Source organism: Poecilia latipinna, unplaced genomic scaffold (genome assembly GCF_001443285.1).
Source record: "Poecilia latipinna isolate Pla-1442-1.1 unplaced genomic scaffold, P_latipinna-1.0 Scaffold2505, whole genome shotgun sequence".
Classification (NCBI taxonomy): domain Eukaryota; kingdom Metazoa; phylum Chordata; class Actinopteri; order Cyprinodontiformes; family Poeciliidae; genus Poecilia; species Poecilia latipinna.
The window spans coordinates 66,791-86,280 of record NW_015115121.1 but is presented as its reverse complement, the minus strand read 5'-3'; the positions used below and the strand labels follow the sequence as shown (position 1 = coordinate 86,280).

The 19,490-nt window shown below is 39.6% G+C and overlaps 1 long non-coding RNA gene across 1 annotated transcript; it reads left to right on the top strand.

Annotated features, from left to right (window-relative positions):
* The first annotated feature begins 74 nt into the window (after positions 1-74).
* LOC106938084 (uncharacterized) lies at positions 75-6,327 on the top strand. Its single transcript, XR_001422533.1, has 4 exons — positions 75-148; positions 229-292; positions 742-882; positions 6,100-6,327. It is a non-coding gene; the product is annotated as an uncharacterized LOC106938084 (long non-coding RNA).
* Positions 6,328-19,490: the final 13,163 nt, after the last annotated feature.

The following is a 19,490-nucleotide window of genomic DNA, read 5'->3' as shown; positions in this document are numbered from 1 at the left end:
CAAAGAACTCTTATTTTGAAAAACGAAATGTGATCGTCTCTCTGCTTTTATTTCCGGTTTGTAAAGGAAGCGCGACAGTGTTTAACGCTCATTTCTATGGAAGAGGCAGACCATAGACAAACCGTGCTAAACTTTGTGAGTCATCTTGGTGAGTTTTAATGCTGAAAAGTATTTTAAACAAGTAACCGGACTTTCCAGAAGCTAATTTTGAATATCTGTTATGTTAAGCTGGTGGGAGGTAGAGAAACCGTGTCCCTGTCCCTTGCCTTGTGAATTTTGATGCCTTGTCAAGGTTAGTTAAAACTGTGCTTGCTAGAAAAATATCCTGGTATCATTCTAGAATTAGCATAATTTAAGTTCACAGTAGTATGAGGAAGCAATTTAGTTATTTTTGCACTTTTTTTAATTAAATGTAATGTTTATTGAGGTTAAATGTAACTTTTTCAAGGTTTAACAGGAGAAAGTTTATAGTGCACATGATGAACTCATTACCTCAGAGGGTTGTACTGATACAAAGCTAAGTCTCCTTTTCAGAGTGATACAATAATTGTATTTCTGAATTAGACAAGTGCACAGTATTTTAACATGATTTTAATCAAAATTAGGGATTACAGATTTATGTGGTGATGATTCTAATTTAATGTGATAGGTCTTGAAAAATTAAAAAGCTGTTAAAGCTCAGACTATAACAATCCATCTAAACTTATTTTAAGACTAAATACTACAATTTTGACTCTTCAGGAGGAACTGGCATAGCATCTTTCTTGCTATACCAGCTGAAAATGGTCAACAAATGGAAAAGTAGGAAGTGAGCAGTGATGAGCAGCAGGTCTTGGAAGGGTGGCTGAGATGTCAGCCAACTGACTAAGGAGGAAAGTGAAGGTGAGATAGAGAGGTAAGAGGGGAGGGAGGGATGGTACCCTGTGAAATAAAGCAAAGCCCGTCACAAAGCACTAAGAGGCGAGTCAGCACAGCTGCCATCTGCATTTTGTTTAGGATTTGTACTTATTTTTTCTCCCTCACTCTGAATATTTCTCCCTTCCTTTGATTCCTTGAAACATATAAAGCACATTCCCACCTGGACCTCATTCACCAGCCACAGGCATTTATCTAGGAGTCTTCATGCACATTTGCATCAGAATTACCTTCAGAGGTACTGATGTTAAACTCCCAAACCACTGATTCTGCGGATCACTTAAGCCCCGAGCTTATCTAGGTTATTATAATTTTTTTTTTGGAGGGATTTATAAAATCACATTTCATGAGGAAACACTGAACCACGGACCATTCCCAAGGTGTTAATAGCGACACACTCACACACCTGTTTACCAATTTGGTTTCTTGGCATTGTCGAATGGAGCACGTATCTTTTGCAAATCCGCTTTGGCTCCGTTTATGGATACTTTCTCTAAATCGCCTCATTGCAGATCAGGCTTAAAGTTTACAAAGTTGATCAGTAGTTTAACTTTAATTTGCAGCCTGAAAACTTAAGTGAACTAATGATATGGGTCAAACCTGCAAGGATATCTTTTTCTTTAAAAACACCCTTGGTCTATATGGCAAAGAGGGTTATGCTTGCAGAATTATTTCATATGATCCTGTAATGCAATCTCAAAGCAATGCATGCATATGGAAAGCAAAGGAGGTAGAGGATGAGATCAGACCCCCTGAAATCATCAACATAAGGAAACAGGTGCAGCAGGTTTGAGTTAAACCTCATGAAGTGAATTGAAATTCTTGATTTGAAGTGATACGGGATGACTTGCAAGAAGAAAAAAAAACAAACAAAAACAACACAAGTTAAAACATGTCTTTAATGAATAGGAATCAGGGAAATGAATGTTAACTCTCTCTCAATCGAAAATTTTACATTTCCTCAAGAATGTAGCATTGAGCTAAGAAAAGAAGCATTTAAACTGGAATAAAATTCTTAATTGCCATGTTTTTCTTCCACTTTTTAAAGCCATCTTCACACAGTTTTACTTGTATCTGGATTGTCTCCTTTGTCTTTTCAAAGACGGACAGTTTACATGTTCTTTTATTTGTTTATGCAAATGTAAAAGAAAAAAAAAGAAAAAATCAAAGTCCTTTCAGTCTAAATTAGGTCTTTCTTGTTTTTCAAAGCAACAAGGCCAGCCCTTTAAGAATTGCATTTGTGCTTTGATGTCCAACCGAGTTAGGCTACATTATTCTTTTCTTTAGCAAGTCAAATTGATGTCCCCAGTATCCTCTTGTTTGGAGTTGAGAAACATTTGGAAATTTTAATTGTTATAGTCATTGATAAGATAAGTACATACTGCCTGCTCCACTTTTTGTTTATACATCTTTCAGCATGCGAGGGGTCATGTCCTAACCCCTGGCATGACCCCTGACCCCTTGCGCTGCTTTGGCTGGATTTCACCTCTGAATTATGGCTTTATTTGAAAAACTGTACACATGCTATCATATGTACAACTATACTGCATTTCTGTATTCCTACACTGCTTTTGAAGAAAAAAACATATATATATATATATATATATATATATATATATATATATATATATATATATAACAAATATATAACATAAAGTCAGAATTAGTGAAACACTCACCTAACTGTGCAAGCTGCATAGTGCTAAGAAAAGGACTTTGAAGTTTTAAAGTAGAACATAAAAACATGTACACTTGTTTTGGACATGATGAAAAAAATGGCTTTTCACTGTAAAACAGAATATAGCCGCGTAGCTTATTCACAAGATCCCCCACAGTTCTGAAATGATGTCATTTTGAGTAGATGAAACCACAGCACCGCTTTTACAGAAAACCAAACGGAACATGTCAGCCCAAGCACCTCTCAAGTACGGGGGTGGGAGACTGTCCATGTGGGCTTGTTTTCAGAACATCTGTCCCTGCAGTCTTTCATTTGACCATCAACTCTGTAGGCCAAAGTATTCTAAAGCCAAATGTGAGACCATCTTTCCAATAGCTGAACTTTGATTCAAAACTGAGACATTTGCAACACAGTGGCCACAAGCACAATAGCAAATCTATGACAGAAGATATGGAAAAAAAAACAAAAAAAAAAACAATCAAGGTTTTGCAAAAACACATTCTATAAGCCCAGAGTTCATATTGACTGAAATGCTGTGGTGGGAACTTGTGAACAAACAAATGCAGCAACTTTGCTACAAGGAGTGTAGGGAATTTCTCAATATCAGCATTAAGAACTATTTCCAGAGACCTTGTTGGAAAACCAGAACTCCCACTTTTAACTCTTCATTCTCTGTAGCGTGAAGACCAGGTCTTCCTCTGTGATCCATCTTTTGCACTCTGAACTCCTCATCTGTGTTAGCTGATTTGTCACCCATCTAACTTCAGTGACACAGCTGATGCTGAGAAGGGGCGTCCATCCTCCCTGCTGTGACACCCACCACCCATCTCGCCCTCCTCTTCTCTCTCTCACAATTAAAAATGCATCAGGTAGAGGATTAGATGCAATATTTCTGGCTCTATTGATCCAGAGTCTGATGCTGTGACTGTGGGTCTGTGTGGAAAGCCAGACCACAGGGAGGAAAAATGCATAGGTTTGTATGCCCCTTCCCAAATTCTTCCCTTTGCCTCTTCAGGCCCCTCCCCCACCCAAATAACACTCCCAGTCACATGACTCCTCCCTCACCTGTGTGCCAGGTCCTGTTCCCTCCATCGCTGATGTCCCACTGGGCCCCTCACTTCTTTGTCTCTCACTGTCTGCTGTTGCCTGCATGGCTGTCGCCCGGCTTGTCACAGATCTGTTCGTATGTAATCCATCTTTACTAGTCCTCTCTTTGCTGTGCTTGGCACCGTCGCCTCATGCTGAGCTGTTGGGCAGGATGAAGCATCATCAGATCACGTCCTGAGTCTTTCTGGTAGACATGGGAACCTAAAAACTAAATCGGTAGAAATGGCTAGACACTAATCTTCTGCTGTGTGACTGTCACTTGCCACCGGCTGTTGTGCTTCAAGCCCAAGAATTAACCATGCCATTTAGAGAAATGGCCGACCGAGAACCAGGGAGAGCGGTGGCATCTGTAAACGCCTCCAGCCTGTATTTTTAAAGGTCCAGTGAAGATACAGTCAGCTCTCTACATTACCTTACAAAAGCCTCCACACCAGAAACCTCCGTTAGCTCTCTCCTGATTTAGCTGGGTTTGGATCACACCTCTTAAGCTCATCCACTTTGCTAATGAAAAATAGGCACATTAGCACATAAAACTTCAATTCATGACTGGTGTACTGCCAATCCCAGGTAGTTAGAAAAACACATAGCATATTCAAGCTCGCACCATCACACATGTTGTTTCGTTAGACCTTCAAGTTGTTCTCCCTCTACATTGAGGAGGATTCCCTGTGCATGTTTATTCCCAGCATCCAAGTCTGGCTCTAGAAAACCAAGACTGTAAAGTAGAAGTCACATCTCATCTGCTTTTGGTGCTTTTTATTTGCTCTTCTCTCAGACTCTGGGAAAACAAAGTACTCAATGTAGCATCCATCTCTAATTTAGTGAATTTTGCTCTTATTTGGATCTGACCTTTGGTGCGATGCCACTCAACACATTGATTTTCTGACAATGCAAAATCCTGAAGGGGGAAAAAAAAAAAAATCAAAGTTAATATCAGCCTCAAAAAAGTCTTGGGAAGCTTTAAAAATAACAGCATCAGACACAAAACCCTCTATTGCTATTGACCCTCCTTGAGGAAGAGAAACTCTGAAAGTTAAAAACTTTTTTACAACATGAAAACAAAACTCAGGGCATTGGAAACACGAAACTTTCTATCATACTGCTCATCCAGAAGACGCAGGGGATGTTCAGTCACAAACCGCTCACAGTTTATCTGGTGACGTGGTCAGGCTGACTGAGGAGAGATGGCTTCACCAGGCCTTCGCGCACAGACTTTCTCCAAACCCTTTCGCATTCACTCCAACTCCATCAGGTCCCAGCTCTAAGGAAATTTGCATCTCTTTGAATGTGATGGTTTGAAAAAAAAAAGAAGTAGCAGGGAAGAAGGAAGCAGAGGGGGGAAAAAAAGAAGATGAGTAGGGGAGCAGAAGAGGAAGCAGGCGGAAGGAGGGATGGGGGGGTTGTGTTGGGGTTGTCGGGGAGGGGACTAGATTAAATTTTGCCGTCTAGAAAATGAGAAAAAAAGGGCCCCCTCTATCTCTGAAAGTCTACTGGGGAGATCTTTATTCTGATTCTTGTTAGAATTGTTTATCACTGTGACAGAGCAGGCCAGGGTGGAGATAAAGGCAGTGCTCCATCACAGCGTTGACAGTGGTAGGACATGCGCTGGAATGAAAGGAGCCAGGGAAATATTATTAATAGATGCTGACTTGATTTGCCTCGATTGCACGTCAAGAACTGGGGGCCCGGGCTTGATTGCAGCCCTGTGAAGTTCTGTCCAAAAGAGAAGCTATTTTTCATTAAGTGATAGAAGTCTCCTCTTCTTTTTCTGCCGCCGCTCTTCCCCCTCACGTGTCGCTATCCAAGGAGCTGATAACTTATGCAGTGTATTCTAAGCATGCTGATTTGTGTCGGTGCAGCAAAGAGGAGGAGGAAGAACGGGGTTAAAGAATCAGGACTTATCTCACCTTTCACCAAGCAAACCCAACACCTGGTTGGAACAACTGGCCTATCCATCCCATCTATAGCTGCTGCACCAGCGAGGATGGAGGGAAAAAAAAAATAAAAATCCCCTCCATCTCTCTTCCAACAACAGATAAAAAAGAAGTATATAAAATGTGATTACACAGGCAACATGTTCATAGGCACTGATACGCCGGGGCACACTTTATTTTTAGAGTGTTGCATTACTAATGGATATACAGCAGGATGAGGATTTACACCCGCCCACGTGCGGAGCAGGCAGATATGAGCAAGCCGAGTCTATGCATCACATTTGTGTGCAAAGCATAAAATACTCACATCTCCAAAAACAGAAGCAAAGAAAAGGAAGAAATTAATTTCTTTGGGGAGGGGGAAGAATGTAGGGTTATTTTTTTCTTTTTCTTTATTTAGTAAAAATGTAAAACTTCAGTTTCTTTTAGGTGAAAAGTATCGATGTGTGTGTATTTCACAAGCAGAGCCAGGAGAGGAGGCACCTTTAACCTGCTCCTGCTGGACCGCTGAGGACTGAGGAGTGTGTCTTCTGCTCAGTGTGTGTGTGTGTGTGTGTGTGTGTGTGTGTGTGTGTGTCAGAGACAGATGGAGGAGCCCGCAGCACGGTGAGCATCTCAGACTTTCTTATTGGTGTAAAAGGAAAAAAAAAAAACAAATCTCTGCACCTCCATTCCTTCCTGTTTACCTTTCTTTCCTTCTTTTCTTCCATCTACCTCTTGCTTTGCTTGTGTGTAATTAAGTCCGCTCCGGTTAATTTATGCACCGATATCTCCAGTTGCCGGCATTCCTGTGAAAATCCTCAAAAAAAAAAAAAAAAAAAAAAAAATTTGGGGATTGCTTTAATTGGATTCCACTGGCAGCTTCACTGTTTCTCTGCTAACATTTACCGTGTGAAATTTTTAGATTGGCAAATATTTCCTCAAGTGTATTATGGCGTGTTTTTTTTTTTTTTTTTTCCTCCCTCCCCCCCTCACATGTGACATTTTCTGATATTTTCAGTGATGGATGTTTTTCAGAGATAATCTTTTATTTTCATCTTTACATTAAACCTGTCTGCAGATAAAGGAAGAGTGTATAATAATGAAGTTCTGCTGTCTCTATCAGGTAATAAATTGGTGCTTTTCAAATATCTCTGTCTTCATTTAGCTCCCTTAAATATGAAGTCATTCACTGAAAGCTTAAATAGGCTTGTTCTGTTAACTGGGGTCAACAGTTTCAAATGAGCTTTTAAACGACTGCTGGAAGTGACAAATCTTGGAGTGCAATTTGAGAGCCTCTTAAGGCGCGACTTTCTCTCCCATGCAACCCTAATAACTTCCACCGATTTGTGAGAATGCTATTAATTACGCCACTTAATGCCACCGCGCCACACCCAGCACTCTCAGTAGCTCAACTTTTTTTTTTTTTTTTTCTCCTCTCCTGTCCTAAGAGGTAGGTGGCGACTTACAATCTCTGCAACAAGAGGTGAAAATTCATCAAACGTCTCATTCGATTTCTCCCTGAATCATTTTGGCTCTCTCCTTTCTTCAGATCCGCACTGTTAAAATATGTTTCACTAAATTGCAGCCGACACATCCGCATATTTGGTTTTCCCTAAAATATTTGATTGCTCCTTCCATTAACTGTGACAACGTGCGTTAAGCCTTTGTGGCGTATGGTAGATCTCTCTCTGTCTCTGTGTAAAGTGAAGACAATGAATAATTGAAGTGCCTTTGCTCTGAGGAGGAGAGCGAAAATGAGAGAAAGATATATCAATTATCCTGGATTGTCAAGCAGATAATGGAATTCATGGGTAAAGAAAAAATTCAGGAGGAGTGGATTTATTAGCCTTACATCATGTGCTAAAACAAAACAAACTTCCAGAGAGTGGCAGCTGCTGACATGTGGTGTGGAGTTTGTGGATGGAGAAAACAAAAAACTGCAGCCTCTGCATTTTAGCCCATTTTTTCCTGGAAAGCTAAGCGCTCACAGGGGAGCGCATGTTGTCACCATTCCTTTAACATGGTCAATTTATATTACAGCACTGTTTGTAGAATTTGCCCCCAAGACTCTTCCATTTGATTGTGGAAATGGCTAAACAGTGCGAGGGTGTGTTGTTGCCTTCACTCTGCTATCAGAAGTGGAATCTAGGAGGAATTCAACAAACGTGGAGCGAGTTCAGAGCAAGGATTATCGTGGAAACAGGAGGGAAGTGTGTTTTAGCAAGGAGATGAAACTGTCACTGTGGAAAAACGACTCAATGAGGGATAAGTGTAATAATTATAAAAGTAATATAATCCATGAAAAATAAAGTAACAGAGTAATTGGCAAAGTTTAGGTTTAAAATAAATATATTTTATCTTGGTGGAAAGATTTTCCTGGGTTATATCAAGCATAAACTGCACAGGATGTACCACTTTAATGGGAGATTTCTCTGTTGTAACACAAAACTGACAGTCAAATAAATTGTGCATTGTTGAAGTCCCCTCAAGAGTTTCTAAAACTTCTGGAAACACGTTTGGATCAAATTGCAAACATGACTTCCTTTGGCCTTCTTATCGCTCCAGATTTGGAAAAAAATAAATAAATAAATAAAACAGCTTTTTGCTGCTCTGGTTGTCTGGGCAGTGGGTTTGCAGCTGTGCCATACTCTTTCCATTTTCTGATGATGGACTGACCAGAACTTTCACTTTGAAACCTAACCCTGTGTTGATTGTCTGCACAACTTCATCCCTGACCTGTCTGCTGTGCTTCTTGGTTTTTCTGTTGATCTGATTTGTTTTCTGATTTTTCTAACAAGTCCCTCAGGTCTTTTTAGAACAGCTGGATTTGTACTGATATTGAGTCCCAGATGGACTCAATTTACTTATTAAGACACTTTGAAAATCAATTGGTTGCCCTGTATTTTATTTTAGGCTTTCCACATATTTCATGCCCGGAAATCTCCCAAAATGTTCACAGTGAATGTTCACCCCTAAAGACCTCAACTTCCACATTCTGACATTGGTCGTTTCTTTGTTCTTTGAAAGTGATTTCTTTTAAAATTGAACAATGACAGACAGTAATTGTGAATGAAATATGATGGAGCGGGTTGACAAGTTGGATTCAGCCGCAGATCATTATGTTAAAGGTTCAGAGTGCAACATAATGGTCTTAAAAGTATTTTAGTGTTTAAATGCGTTCTCTGTAAAAACTGAGAAGAGATGAAACAAATGGATCTGTGGGTACAGAGAACACATTGTCTAAGTGAGAGGATTGTGAATAGCAGACAGTTTGACCACACCTCATAATAGTTTACCATACTCTAAAGCTTTTTGCATCTTAATCTTCATAGCAGTTGTCTAAAAGATATCCAAGCTCCAACCAGCTAAAACTGACTCTACTTTAATTGTTAGGGAAAAATATCTTGCAAAGTGGACCAACCTGGCCCAAACTTTCAGCAGGGAAAAAAACAACTTAGTCATTTTGCAAACAACCAAACTCGTCTCTAAAACCTAATTTATGGAGTTTGTGGAGAAAAGCTTTTACAGCCACCTGCAATAGGTGTAAGAGAACTTATGAATGATGGTGTTCAACTTTCACAAATTTAAATGTCTCAAATTGCTTGACAAAACGACCAAAAACGACGCGCAGTGCTCTTTCCCACCTACACGTTTACTCACACAGACAGAAACAGCCGTGATAACGGCTTCCCACCTTAATAAAAGGTGATGAAATGTCAGCGCAGCGGAACAAACAGGGTGCAACACTCAAATCGCTACTGGTCCTCGGGGTGCACTCATCCCACAGAAGGTCACGAACCCCTTTCCTCTTTGACTCTTTTCAGGCCCAGGTTTGAATCTACCCCCTTTTAAAACGTTTTTCTACCACAGTGGGGGTTTAAAAAAGGGAAAAAAAAGTCTGTCTGATTGTGGCATCCTCAGAAAACCCCGTCACAGAAAGTGAAGAAAAGAAGACAAGGAGGTGGAGGAGTAGGGCTTGTTTTTCTGGTTGTTATCTCCTCACTCTGCTGCAGCTGCCTCGCCGCGCTGCACAAACACCTGCCGGCCTTCGGCGACACCAAGAGAAAAGTCAATTCTGGCAGCAGATAACCCGACCTGGAGTGTGTGCGGCGAGAAAAAGACACCTTGTGGTCGTGGTTAAGATGCTATGACACCTCCGTTTCCCTGCTGTGCTCCACCACTCACTCCATTTCGCCTTGTTTACTCAGTATTTATGATTTATTTTTTCCCTCTCTACACACACGCTTTTCTCTGCTCTTTGATCTCGGTATTCAGAAGTGTTTTTGAAACGCTCTTCTTTTGTCCCCCCCCCCCCCTCCCCCCCGCCTCAGTCCCGTCTTTTCTCCTACGAGCAGCGTCTTCAGAGGCGTCCAATTCTGTCATCGTTCTCTGTCGTCTTTGTGTGTCTTTGTGCCGAAGTGTGTCTCTGTATGTGGGCCTCTGCAAACCTGCAGAGAAATTCACCGCACAATGGCCATATGACTTTACAATAGCTGCTGTGGCATTATCTTGACAGCAGAGGAGGCCTCTTTTGTCTGTGACGAGCTTCTTGGGCGAAGAGGTTGGTGTCCAAGTGCAGGAGATCGCCACAGAGGGTACCCGACACGACATTTTACCCTTAGAAGTCACGAGCTGGTGATAGCAGAACAAACAAACAATAGCAGAGGGAAGCAGCTGATTCTTGAAGTCTCTTGTAGAAGTTCTTCTTGCCACCAGTGTCCTTCTGGTATCGACCTCCATCATGTTTCCCAACAAATAACCAGGGCTTTGGGATAATAGAGAGACAGCTTAGCTGCACTCAGAGGGAACAAAAGGAATCTGTTCATGTGTGAACAGGCGGCTTGTTGCAGACGGCTGCTTCTTTGATTTGTTAAGGTCATCCAACTTTTACAAGCTTGTTTCTGCTCAGTTGAAGCATTGGTTAACTGGTTACCATAGTTATGTTGTGAAATTATTTCTTTCTGAATGTTTTTTTTTATTGATGACTGTTGATATTCTCCAGTTAGGTGTGATGCAGCTGACTGGAACATTAGCAATGCAACTTTTTCATGTTTGACAAAGGAGATCAAATGCTGTGGTGGTATTTACTCTTTGTGTCTGTTTTTTGACATTTATGCTATAATATATCAATATCAAATGCATACCCAGAATCATGCCAGCTACCTATTTACCCAAAGCTCCACCTCAGCTTCTGTACGTAGGTCACATCCATCCCCTACACGGCTCCACCAGACTAGCAGCAGCAGTAATGAGTAAGTGTCACTCCTAAAAAAGGCTGTAAGTGGCATCAGTGAATGCATGTAGAAGTATTGTTGTGATAACATACTGAAGGGGGAGTGTCAGAACGGGTAGAAGGCCAATTTCAAGTCATTGGATTTCATTTTAGTTTTTAATATATACAGCATTTTCATAACATGGTTACACAAATGTGATACAAATTGTCTATATGCCTGGAAAATGCATAATATGCCCCTTGAAACATTCATGTCTACTGTAGTAAAACAGACTTTAAGGTTCCTGTTGTAGGTTTCAATATAATAACAATAAAACCAAAACTAGATTTAAGAAAACAAAACTAAACCTCTAATAAATAAAACCTCGACCTTCGGCTCACCGAGCGCCTCTACCTCACAACTTCCCCACTTGGCTCCTTCAGACTAGTGGCAGCAGCAATTAGCAAAGACCTGGTGGGACTGCATATCTGCTGATCTCATTATACAAACTACTTCTCAATGCAGCACTCTTAATAATGTGAATGTCATAACAGAGTCCTGAAGGCCTGTGCTGGTCAGCTCAGTGGAATTTTGCAGCACTTCTTCAATCTTAGCTTGACCCATGTTTCTGATGCCGAAGAAAACACACTCTTCGGTCATTAACAACTACATCCCACATCATGAAGGTCCTGGAAAGACTCCTGTGGGCCCACTTGAGAAAGGAAACAAAGATATCAAGACCCGATGCAACTTGCTTATGGAGTTGGAGTCGAAGTAAATTAACGGTCCATGTAAATCTGTTTCCAAATGGCTGGTGTTGCAGCAGAAAGTGAAATTGTAAACTATTGCAAAACATATATATTTTTTTATTTATTTTTTTAAGGAAGTGGTTACAGGAAATGTATGATATTAATGTTTTTAAACAAGCAATACGGAAATATAAAATTTTTGTATTGTGTATATATATATATATATATATATATATATATATATATATATATATATACACACACACAATATATATACACACAAAAAAACACACATGTAATGTTGGATATTCAAAAACAACGTATTTCTGGAAGCGAAGACAAATTGTTCCAAATTGCTTATCTAATTTTTTGGTTCTACAGAATGACTTAAGGATGGCAGCATTCATCGTCTGCTGGTAGTTAGGTCATTGAAGACTTCAGGCATATAGCAGATGAGAGTCAACAGAAGTAAAACGTGTGTGTCCCTTAACACAAACAGGGTTTAGTTGGTTTAGAAAGGAGAAGGTAATATTACGCATACAACAAAAGACACAGAGGAAATGTATGTAATAGGACAAGTTCTCCTTCACTTTTTTTCTTCAGTGTGCAGAAAACCTGGACAGGTTTCTTAAAATACTGCACCAGATTCTTGAAATTGTATTTAAAAAATTAAATATGCGACATCATGCAGATTTATTATTGTTTACATTTTAGTTATAAAGACAAGAGAACTTAAAAAATATGCTTAGACGAATGTTACCACATGCATTAATTGATTAGTTATTTAATTTTATGTAAATAAATGCAACCATTGTGCTGAGAGTGAGATAGCCTGTAATTTTTAAAAACACTTTTCTAAATCTGTTTGCTGCAGGGTGAGGGTAATATAAATATTACAATCAGCTTCTCCCTCTCAGTTTGATCTCTAAATTATATGCTTTCAGTAATCTGGAAAAAAATATATATTTTGACAGCTCAACTGAGACAAAGGTGGATGTGAAGTAATTGTAAGAAGAGACAAAACTGGTGTAAAATCTGGATCTGAGAATGAAATTAGGATTTCTAATAGTTCAGACATGTCTTTCTAATTGGGAGATGTTTATAAATATCAGATTTTTGAATATTAAATTATGAAAATAACTGAATGAAAGAATTAGAAAAACTAAATATTTCTTTTAAGTTAAAGAATAAAATCAAATTGTAGACATTATGAGGATTTGACTCCGAAAAAAACAACCTCAATGATATATTAACTGGATGAACTGGTCCCCATTCGCTGCTTGTGTTCTGCATGCAGGGAATACAAAGAAATGTGTGCAGGAAGGAAACCAACTCAGGCACAGAAAGATAATAAAGCGAGACAAAGATAAAAGGCTCAGATGCTGCGATTGTGTGCAGCGTGTAAAAATAGAAATTAACGACGTCTTTACAGGTTAAATTGTTCCTCAGTGAAGTGAGTTCAGGGTTGTGGTCTTTTTTTTTTTTTTTTTTTTTTATTGGAACCACTTCTATTTCTTTCTTCTTTTTTTTTTAGGATGTGAGTTTTTACTTTTCCTGCCTTCATTCTGAGTGATTTCCATCTCTTTTGTGTTTGTGAAGAGGAGGAGGTGAAGGAGGGCGAGCGTTCTTCATCACTCCATTAACAGTAACAAGAAGGAAGCAAAACAGGAAACATGCATCAGATTTTACACCTTTCAAGTTTCTCTTCCAAATCAGAACAAGAGATGAGATCCTGAGAAGCCTAAAACACAATCACTTCAGCGGTTCTCTCACTCCTTTCCCCCTTTGGGATTTACTTGCTTTAATCCCGGTAGCCAGCTCAGTTGGCCCTGTAAGTGGATAAAGCAGGATGGACTGGATTTTTGATGGTATTAGCAGTGACCAATAAGAAGATTGTGAACTGGATCTGTGAGGCGGGACTGGAGCACCTCGGTTTGAGCAGTCTGACCCCGCAGCCGGCACAACTCGGCCTCCCTTCCTCTCCAGGAGCCGTCCGTCAGAGCAGGATGCGATCCTGCCTCCGACTGGTTTAAAGGTTCGGCTGATTGACGCCACAGTTTAGCTGGATAAAAGGCTCTAATCCAGCTCTTCTCCTCTCTGCTCTGGTTCAGAATAATACATGTGGAAATTACTCACAGCAGCACCGACACTGCCTGACTGAGCTGAGGCGGAGTACCACAGGAGTCCAGCAGGGGAGCTATTCTCTATAAAACCAGCAGAGAAACGTCTGTGACACTCAGGCAGCAAATGCACAATATAACATTGAATTGATTCAACAGGAATCAAGCTGAAAGCTGCAGAAAATCATTTCCTGATTGCAAGAATTCAAGACTTTCTGTATGTCTCGGTTTTTCAGGGAGTTGGATTTCTGTACATATGGTAAAACGATCTGACCTGAAGAAAGTAAAACATGCATCGCTCTGTCCTTGTTTTATCAGGAACACTTTGATTAGAGTTTTTAGAACGGCTTGTTCATTTGATAACATTCTATGTTTAGCTGTGGATTCATAAGTAAACCTAGAGCATGTGTCTGAAATGAACTGCAGGTCTTAGCCTCACTGAGTGTGTTTGGGTGCTGATCTCAAACACTGTTAACAGTTTTGGGAATAGAAACAGAGACTTTATCAAAGTGTTTGCCTTCAGAAAACAGTGATTCACTTCAGTGCAACATTATTTCTTATTTTCCTCAATATTTGAATTAGTTCTTACAATATTAAATTTTTTTCTTATATTTATTTTAATGACACCACCTTGAAATAACTCTTCCTTTGTCACAGTTATTTAATTATTTTATTTGTTTATAAATAAATCTTAAATGTAACTTTCTTAAAAATCACACGTTTGGTTTGCTGTGTATGGAAGAAAAATAACCTGATTTTGCACAAATGATTACAATTTCTCATAATTATTTGAACGTATTTTGCTCTTATTAGATATTCAAGCGACTAAAGTGTGCAAATGAAAATGACTGAATGGTAGCAGAAAGCTTCATTTTTATCTTTATTATTCATTAATTCTTTGTACAGACATGTTCAGACTGATCTATCAGCTCAACAATGTTGTTTTTTTTTTTACAGCTAAAATTATCTCTATTAGTCTCCTAATTAGCAAAACATACTTAAAATGTTTTTTTGGATAGCCGGGTAATTTGTCTGGAAAATGACCAAACATTTCAAGTTGCTGGCATCTCTGTTAAACACATTCTTTTTATGTGACTGGATAAATCTTGACTTGGTTCTACTGGACAAAAGTGCCTTTAAAAGACTAAAAGATTTTGATTCCAGTAAATTGTGAAAAGCTTTATTGAGACTATTAAATCTGTGGTTAGATGGATATAAAGATGTAAATTATGGAATTGACACCAGAATTAATGACCTACACAAACTGATCTTAGGTGTAATTCAGAAGCAGTTTATAGCTGTTTAATCGCTTAATACATGTTTTGTTTTTTTGTTTTAACAAACTCAAATGTTTGCTTACCTGCACTGAAGCACTTACAAATAAACAGTTTGGCTGCTGCAGTTGACAATTGGTAGTAAATGATCACGAAGGAGCATGATTGACACAGAATGGCTTCGGATTGATCAGTAAAGCCACCCGGGTTAGTGGCTGGATGAAAAACTCAATAAGATATTGATTAACAATTACAGCAAGCTGAAACTCAGCCAGGCCTTTTATTCAAATCAGAGCGATCAACAGATGCATTTTAATTCAAGTTGTGGAAAATTCTCTCATTTGTCCCCACTTTTATATGGTAGAGGTTGCAGATTATAAAAAAAAAAGTCCCTCATTAATGTGGAGGAGTGACGGAGGAGAGAAGCGCTTTTTGTTGCTCTCTGACTTTTACTGACAAAAGAGGGCAGTATGATGACATTGTCAAAGTAAGCAAACTTTATGCTTCGAGACGCTGTGTTCATCCTGTGCGTTTTGTGCAGCGCGGGTTTGCCAGTTCTCTCAGAGTACACTCATTCATGTGGATGTGTGTGAATGAGTTCACGTGCACAAATATACACGCCCCCTTTTCCTGCAAATACACACCCACGTTTGTGAAAAAAAAAAAAAAAATCCAAGGCCTTTCTGTTCAGTAGAGAAGACAATTTTTTCATTCAGTTTAAAAGACGCAAAAGGCTAGAAAACGACACAAACTGATTTCTGATCATCCATGTGAAAGTTAGACATTTTGACTTGTGTATTTTGACGTGAAAGGCTTTGACGTGCTTCACTAAGTTTTCAGCTAACAGTTGTCTGAGTGAAAGCCAGCGCACTAATGATCAAACAATCAGGACCAGAGCATATTAGCCCCCCATCTCTTATAATGACAAGCCCTGGTCCTAAATACGATGGCATCGGCGCTGCATGTTGGAACCAGCTCCTGATCCTCAGAGCCAACTCAGCCAGCCGCTGCCAAGCATTCTTCAGATTTCATTGGGTAATAGCTCATTCATTACCAAGGCTGCAGCCATCATTAAACCCTGATCAGATAAAACACACACACACGTACTCCACGCAAACACACACACACATGGGGCTTTAACTTATAATTTGCTAAAACCTCCCCCAAGCCTTCAGGGACCCTCCGTGGATCTCTTCACCCTCCACTAAGCACACTTGCTGGGGGCCACCTCGACTCCCCTGCCTCTCTACTGGCCATGTGTGGAGGCCCAAACAGCTGGGCCTCCCCTGTTATTGTTTGAGGATGTGAGTCGGTGCGTGCGTGGAAGGATTGTGTTTATGTGAGGTGCATGCATGGGCGAGGGTGGGCTACAATTCACATATCTCCACTGTTGTTGGCTCAGACTGCCAGTTTGGAGCCTCAAACATTTTGTTAGCGTGTAGCAAAAAGCTAAATACACCTCTGCTCATTTTAATTAATTCCTAATGTTTGTCCAGCAGAAGCAGCTTCCCTTGTTGACTCATGTTTCGGAGCTTGATGCTGCAGGCGTTTTCTTTTCAAAAGTGAATACTTTAACACTACTAGAAGTCAGACAAAACTGAGAGCAACTGCTTCTGCCAGCACATGTGCTGTAATGCAGCAATTTAAAATCAAGTTTAATATTCAAATGTATTGATATTATGCTTTTAATTGTGCTTTTAAAGTTACGGTACGTTTCTCGCAGGACAGCGAAACAAAACAAAAAAAATGTTAGACTTATAAAAGAAGCAGCACTAAAAGCTAGTGGTGGAACTTAATAGCTCTTTGAAAGGAAACCAAATCTTCATGACGCATTCACTTCAAAGAGCCATTCAAATGATCCATTTCTTAAAAGAACAAGCCATTTTATCCCTAATATAATTTTATATTAATTCAGAGAAAACTGTTTTGATGAGTGAAATTCGCAAAAAGTAAAATCACCTGATTTAAGTAAAATTTATATTTGTTCTAAGGCCGCAAAACAGATCCACGATACATTCTTTCAGGAAAACAGGTTGTGTGTATATATATATATATATATATATATATATATATACACACATTTTGTTAATGCATATATATATATATATATATATATATATATATATAAACAAAATATAAAATTTCAAAATATAAATGTCTACTGAGAAGTATATAACATCATTTTAATGCAATTTGTAGTATAAAAAGTTAAATGTTACAATTGTAGAGGAAAAGGTAGACTTGCATTGTGTTGGCAGAAACAAAAATCCACTTTGGCACCGTGAAATGTAACAATTAAGGCAACAGAGTAAAGGTAAACAACACTTAACTGCAACCACTAACAAAAGAACAACAAGGAAAAAGAAACTAAGAAGAAAGGAGCGCGCCAGGACTACCTTCATCCTCTCTCCCTCTGCATGAAGCCTCCGTCAGCGCATCCAGATCGCACAGAGAGCTTCACGTCTGCCGCCATGACACATGATGAAAACAAACAGTGAGCAACACACATGCGCTCTGTGAGCTTATACAGCCGCTCCTTTCTTCTGTTGTAGACCGATTAAATAAATCTAATTTTGAATAATAAAAAAAATAAATAACTATTGTGGTCTGTGTAGAGAATTATAAACAAGGAAAGTCATAAAAAAAAATCACAGAATGACTCTCAGTACCTTTCAGAGTCAAAACCCGTTGAAAAGAATCAGATCGTTCATGAATGTTCACATCATTATTAAAAGCTAATATGCCTGAATATGCAGAAATAAAGACATACGTGACAGATAAATTGCAGAGCAGGTCAGTTTTAAGCTAAACCTTAAAATCAGAAACTTTTAGCTTTCAGCAGAAGCAGAATGTCTCCTGTTGTAAAAGAGAAAAAAAAAGAGAAATGAGATTGTCATCTTTGGATGGATTGTGACTATAACAAGGAAGCAAGGGTAAAAAAAAACTACCGTCTTTCATTAAGACCATGTTCTTCATGGGCACGGCGGAGACCTTAGACCTCGACCTGTCCCAGCCTTTCCCCTCTCACAACCTGCTTTCCCAAGAGTAGCAAAACCTTGAAAATACCAAATGTTCTTAATGTTGGGGTGAAAAGCATAGCAAACAAGTTATATAAAAAGTATTTTTGATATGATATGTGACACAAAATGTGTGGTTACAATTCTCAAATAAAAAAATAAAAAAAAGACAAATAGCATAAACCTTCCGGGCATACATTTGCTCATATTGCTGTAGCATAATGCCTAAGTTTAATCTGCTCACAATAGAGGGACAGCTAGCCTCTGAATCATCTTTCACCTAAGGCCTGGTTCTCACAAAATGCATACCTGCTTGTTCTCCCAGTGATCTGACCAGGATCACAGGCAGGATTTTAATTTGATTCTGAACAGTTAATTTCCCATTAAGGTTGAGGGGGGCGGGGGGAGGTGCGAGCATGGTTCGAACAGGGCCGAGAGTGACTGTAAGATCGCCACGGTGTCTTAAATGGATTCAGTACAGGAGGCCCCGGGTTTCCCCCGGAGAAAGCCTGGAGTAATACATCATATTGCTCTTAAAATAGCTATTAAGCACAGTGAGGAGGGACACGGAGAGGAAGGGAGGGAGGGCAAATTAAGCAATGTTCACAGAGTCATTCTCATACAATAACTCACCATTAACCTCGGCACTAAAAGGCTCGCTGTCTCTTTCTGTTACGTGTTCCTTTAATTGATTCTCCTTTTCTCTCTGCGGGCCGAAGAGGGGGAAGAGAAGGGGACGAGGGGGAAACTTGCAGATGAGGCACGTTTTCGTCTCTCGTTGCGTTCAAACTGTCTGGATTGCAGATACGTCGCTTAATCCCTCTCAAGTCGAGAGTAGCGGAAACCTATTCACAAACTTTGTGTCCTGTGTATCTGCAATTAAAGCGGCCCTGCTGCCAGATCAGTATGCTAATGAGGAAATTCAAGAGAGAGAGAGATACGCAGAGCTAATCTGTGGCTGTAAAAAGAGGTGAAGGGGAGAGGACTGAGATTGGGATTTAATCCCACATGGCTGCGTCTTTCCGGCTGCACAGACTGTCCCGTGAATGGTCTGAGGTAAAATGAAAACAAACACCTCCATGATGAGGTTTGATTGAAATCCTGTCTCTCAAAGTAACGTACATATATGCAAATGAGATCTTAATTAATTGCGAAACATATTTTTGATTAAATACTCCAAACGTCATGATTCTAATCTTGACCGGGAATGAAGAGGGGGTTGGAGGGAGTAAGTTTTAATTAATTTTGCCAGTTAAACCTCATCAACACTTTGAATGGAGCGTAATTAGGACGCCGCCCTCTCTTCTTAATTCTCAGCTGCAGAATCAGGAATCAGCCATTGTTATCACATTTGTAATGCGACCAGTGAGAGAGATGAGGCCTCGATAAACGAGAATTTCGTCGGCAAAGGAAAATAATGCAGCTAATTGGCAGATATTCTAATATTGATTAAATTAGATGGAAAACACTCCTTTCATTAGGGCACCATGATATGGCCTAA